The sequence below is a fragment of the Narcine bancroftii genome, chromosome 3, assembly GCF_036971445.1.
Source record: "Narcine bancroftii isolate sNarBan1 chromosome 3, sNarBan1.hap1, whole genome shotgun sequence".
In the NCBI taxonomy this organism is placed as follows: Eukaryota; Metazoa; Chordata; class Chondrichthyes; order Torpediniformes; family Narcinidae; genus Narcine; species Narcine bancroftii.
Genome location: NC_091471.1, coordinates 253312840 through 253318839, shown reverse-complemented (window position 1 = coordinate 253318839; position 6000 = coordinate 253312840).

Genomic DNA, 6000 nt, shown 5'->3' with positions numbered 1-6000 from the left:
CATACAGAAGTTCCATTAAGTTTTGAACAGTGACGGCCAAAAATCCATGTTTTGTCCAGATAACTGCCGGAAGAAATCAACTCTTTCAAATTCAGGCGCAATCACTTACCCGGACCCCGAACACAGCCACAATCGGGTAGTAAATCATAATTGTCTGCAACATTGGAGGCAACAAGGAAAATGGAAAGACAGTGAGTGGAACTCTCATCTTGACCATGATGGGCAGTCTGAAAGGGACAGCTCTGTGTAAGAAGGTAGCAGAGAGCGGTGAGATGTATAGCCTTCATCTATCACAGGATCATCAATAAACGGTAATTGATGTTACCTCCAGAGAAATGAGCGTCGCATAAACACAGCTAACATTCTTGTTTGTGCCTAACGATGCAGATGCAGGAATTTAAATGAACCTTTAGGAATAACAAACGGCGGTACAGTCAGCAGAGAGAGAGCACAGCGCCACCCGTTGCCCAATACGTGACGCCCCTTTGTGTTTCACCCTCGTCCGACCCACCATGTTCATCATTCCTTCTAATTTCGGCATCTAAAGTGTTGATTATCTGCATGAAAATGTTATGATCATCCTTGACCATTACATGAGGGGACAGTGAAAGGGAAATGCCAACCTCCACGGATTCGCCTCTGCACGAAAACCAAGGTCACAGATTTCCGTCACCTTTCTGCAGTCGGACGCGAACCTCTCGGTCAGCAGAAGCGCAGGATCGTTTAATTTTGGAAGTTTGATCATTAGGTTTTAAAATAGTGGAGTTCAGCACAGGTTCAGGCACTTCATACCTCACATCAGCGCCGACACATTGAACAGTTGAAACATAGTAACGTCGGAGAGGTTTTCCCATCCGCGTGTACTGCAGACCTGATCATAACCAATGTGTAAGTCTTGTCGGCATGAACTGCAGTTTGATACATAAGTGACTGAGAAGGCGCTTATGGTAAATAGCGAGATTTGAAAAATTGTTTGTGATTCTTCATTATCTGGGGTAGGCGGGAGAGTCTCCTGAACAACTATTCCAACAATAACCCCCATCCTCGCACACACATACATCTCTAGGTTTGTTAAATGCAGCTCAGAAGGGCACATTCTGCACAAGGAGCCCAGTAACTGTAGATCCACTACACTACAGTATGTTGACATCGATTATGATATCCAGTTAGAAATACCAAATTTCTGCACATGATTTATATCCCCATGCCACCACGCTCCCACGCCGCACATTCACGGGCCTCTTAAAAGTCTCTGGAAATTCACTCGTGGATCTATTTCCACCACCTTCAGAGCACTGGCATCCTCTCAACTCCCAGTTCAGATTCGTGATACCTCTTCACCCAGTTCTTGAGCAACTCTCCAGCTGGTCTTTGTGAATACCTCACCCGCAGTCGTCATCAGCCAGTGGCCTCCGTCGGTTCCTTACCTCGACTCACCAAGTCCGCTGAATGTGCATTTCTTCAGCCTTCATTGGTCCAGTGTCGTGGTCATCACTCAATGGGTCATCAACTCAATTCTCATTCTTAAATGTGTGTTGTTCTCCCAATTTTCTGGTGTCCTGTGATAATCCACTGCTTCCCTGCAGTCTGCAGCACCTCGTGGCTGCTGCCTAACACATGTGTTATCAAAGATCACATAAAACTTTCTTTATTATGGCGTCACAAACATTTATTCATAAATGCCCAGGACAGATAAAGATATATCAATCTCCCCAGATGATTAGTTATTAATATGCGAAGATAGTATGTCTAAGAATGTGAATGAGCAATACAGATAGATTCATTATAATTTTTATCATCAAATATAATTAACACAAGTTAAGAAATTTTAACATGTCACTTCATATATTTGCTTTAGATGTCATATGGAAGTAGGATCTTTCTTACATTCGGTTGGAAATGTGAGACGGTTTAACAGTTTTTGGATAATATTGAAGAATTTTAGGAAGTTATATTTAAATTTGAAATTCCCTTTTACCCAATAATATTTTTATTGAATAAAATTAAATCATGATGTTGAGAGTTAAAGTTGAACAAATTTCATATTGCTAGGAAATGCCTTGCAGTTGCATGGAATAATGATATTGAATTGAATATTCAATGTTGGCATGCAGAGAAGAGGTCATGTATTCCATTGGAGAAGATAACATATAATCTAAAAATAATTATCTATTTGTTAAAGTTTGGAGCTCGTAAATGGATTGAATGTGATCAAATTGTTAAAATATTTCCCATGAAGGGATAGGGTTTTCCCCAACCGCGACCCATACCTGAATGTATTGGTTTAGTTCATGTTCTCTATTATTGTTTCCATTTTTCTTTATTTTTTGTGACTTTTAATAGTTGGTTGGGTGGGTTTGGAGGGATAACCATGGGTGTGTGTTTTTTGTGGGATACAATAAATATCGTATTTATTGAATGTATCATTTATTATTGATTATAAATAATGTTTTCAAAAAATGCACTAAATCATTTCTGCCTCAAAACTCTCTATTTTATATTCATCCATCTGTCTTTCCAAGAGTCTCCTAAGTGACACAGATGATTCACACTCCATCTCGATTCCTGGTAAGTCATTCCATTACAGGCAGACACAAATCTGTTTACAAACCTACTTGTGATGCCTACCCACAACCTTCCTCTTTTCACCTTCTACATATCTACTCTGGTATTCGTTATTCCTTATCTGTGATAAAGGAATTGGCTGTCTACCTGTCTGCGCTTCTAAGAATCTTCTAGTCCTCGATTAAGTCTGGTCTCATTCTTCTTTGCTACAAAAAATGAAAAAGACTCAGTTCTGATAACCTTGCCTCATAACACTTATTTTTCATACAAAGCAACATGCTGCAAAATCTCCTCTTCCCCTCGCATGGCTTTCACATCATTCATATAATGAGGTGACCAGATGAAACACAATACGACGTGTGAACTCAGCATACATTTGTCGAGTTCCCTCATGCCCACTGGACAACTGAACTCAATTCCCATATAAATAAAGCCCAACATCCATTAATCCTCTTCTCATCCTTCTGGTTTGACCTTCCAGATTGCATCACGGCCCACGTATCATGTTGAAATCCACATGCCACTATTCTGCTCAACTTTGCATCTTGCCTCTCTCCTTCGTAAACTATGACAATGTTCACCACCATGGAGAAATCTCCAATGTTTGTATAATTTGCATGCATTTCTGCTACATCCTTTCTCCTCTTCATCTCGACCATTTCTAAAACCACAATGTTGTTCACTCAATGGTCTATCCAAATTATCTTTATCATGGTCATACAGAAGTTCAATTAAGTTTGGAACTGTGATGGCTAAAATCCATGTTTTGTTCAGGTAACAGGCGGAAGAGATCAACACTCTCAAAATCGGGTGCAATCACTTACCCGGGAACCCGAAAACAGCCACAATTGGGTAGTAAATCATAAGTGTCTGCAACATTGGAGGAAACAAGGAAAATGGATAGACAGTGAGTGGAACTCTCATCTTCACCATGGTGGGTAGACAGAAAGAGACGGTTTTATGATAGAAAGTAGCAAAGAGGAGCTAGATACACCTCCTTCATATATCTCAGCTGGACTCTGGCCCTGGATCATCAATAAACGGTCATTGATATCACCTCCAGAGAAATGAGCATCGCAGAAACAGAGCCAACATTCTTGTTTGTGCCTAACGATGCAGATGCAGGAATTAAATGAACATTTGGGAATAACAAACAGCGGCACAGTTAGCTGAGAGAGCTCAGCGCCAACTCTTCCTCAAACCGTGACGCCCCATTGTGTTTCACACTCTTCCGACCTACCATGTTCATCAAACTTCCGATTATCTCCATGAAAATATTATGATAATCCATTCTCATTACATAAGGGGACAGTGGAAGGGAAATTCTAAACTCCACGGATTTGCTCCAGCACGAAAACCAAGGTCACAGATTTCCATAATGTTTTGCAGTCGGACGTGAACCTCTCCGTCAGCAGTAGCGCTGGATTGTTTATTTTAAAAATTTAATCATTAGGTTTTAAAATAGTGCAGTTCAGCACAGTTCAGACATCCCAGCCCCCACATTAGCGTCGACACAATAAACAATTGAAACTTCGTATCTTGTCCAAGAGATTTTTCCATCCGCGTGTCATGCAGACCTGACCATGACCAATATGTAAGTCTTGTCTGCATTAATTACAATGTGATGCAAAAGCGACTGCAGAGGCACTTGTGATAAGTAGAGAGAATTTAAAAATTATTTGTGATTCTTCATTATCTGGGGGGAGGCGTGAGAGTATCCTAAAAACAATAGCCCCCGCCCTCTCCCACATCTCTAGTTTTGTGAAATGCAGCTCAGAAGGCAACTTTCTGCACACAGGAGCCCACGAACTGGCCATTGTATCTAACACAGTATGTTGACACCGACTATCGTATACGGATAGAAATGCCATTTATGATTTATATCCCCACCCCTCCACCCCACCCCTCACATGCCGCGAAATTTTCGAGGGCCTGTTAAATGTCTCTCGAAATTAACTCGGGGATCTACTTCCACCACCTTCAGCCCACTGGCATCCTCTCGCCTCCCAGTTCAGATTCGTGATACACCTTCACCCAGTTCTTAAGCAACTCTCCAGAGTACAATGTTAATGACTCAGCATTGATTTGTAGAGTTTCCACATGCCCACTGGACTAATCAACTCAATCCACATATTAATTAAGCCTAACATCCATTAATCCTCTTCTCATCTTGCTGGTTTGACATTCCAAATTGCATCACCGCGCACTTATCACGTTCAATCCCACATGCCACTTTTCTGCTTAACACTGCATTCCGCCTCTCTCCTTTTGTAACCCATGCCAACATTAAGCACCATTCAAAACCCTCCAGCTGTTATGTCATTTGCATGCATTCTAGTACATCCTTCCTCCTCTTCCTCTAGATCATTTCTAAAAGCACAATGACCAGGAATTCCAGCACAGATCATTTCTTCCAATATTATTATCTGCATTCTACAGGCAAGCCAGTTTATTAGATACCCACCTGAGTTTTCATGGATCCCCAGCCTTATGGCATTCTGAACTAATCTCTCAGAGAGGACCATGTCAAATGCTTTATTAAAACCATATAGACCACATCAACAAGAATATCATTATTAATTTGGTTTGTTATCTTCTCAAATGTTATGAGTTTGCATTCGCACATACATGTTGACTATCCTTCAGATGCTCATAGATTCTATCCTTAAGAATCTACTCCAATATTTGATACACCTCTGATGCAAGACTCTCTGGTCAATGATTCCTAGAATTCTCAATATTCATTAAAAAAAAAACGAGGAGTCTTCCATTGCCATTCCTCAATCCTCTGGCACTTCTCCCATTCGCAAAGATGACAAAAAGATCATAGCCACGTCTTAAGGTATCTGCACCTCACAAATCACAACTTGAGGTAGATCACATCCAGCCCCAGGACGTTCTCAATCACATTGCTTTTACAAGATCCAAAACTTCCCCTTCCTTAATAAGAACATAATTCAGCACACGTCCTTGCTCTATTCATAACGCACTATGATCAAGATTTTATCACTTGTGAATAATTAACCAATGTATTCATTTAGGACCGGCCTAACTTCCTCTACAATGAGACACGTTTCCTTCTTTATAATTTAGCAGCCCCACAATCTCAGTCACACAATATTTAAATGAAACCAAATATTTTCCAAATATGTAACAAAGCTTTTGTCACTTTTTTTCTTATCTTTTTTCCTCCTATTTTTCAAACCTAAACTTTATATTTACAATAATATCTTTACAATTTATATCTGTAAATTGTTTTTATAGTCTTTTATAATATTTCTCATTTTGTTGTCTGTTATGCAATTGTTCTGGTGAGTGTTGGGCATCTTTCAGGTCTGAGAACAGTCTATTACTTTGCCCTGGAATGAATATTTTTAATACTGCTGGATGTCGTAGATTTAAATTATTGCCTTTCTTCCATAATGTCTGCTTTGT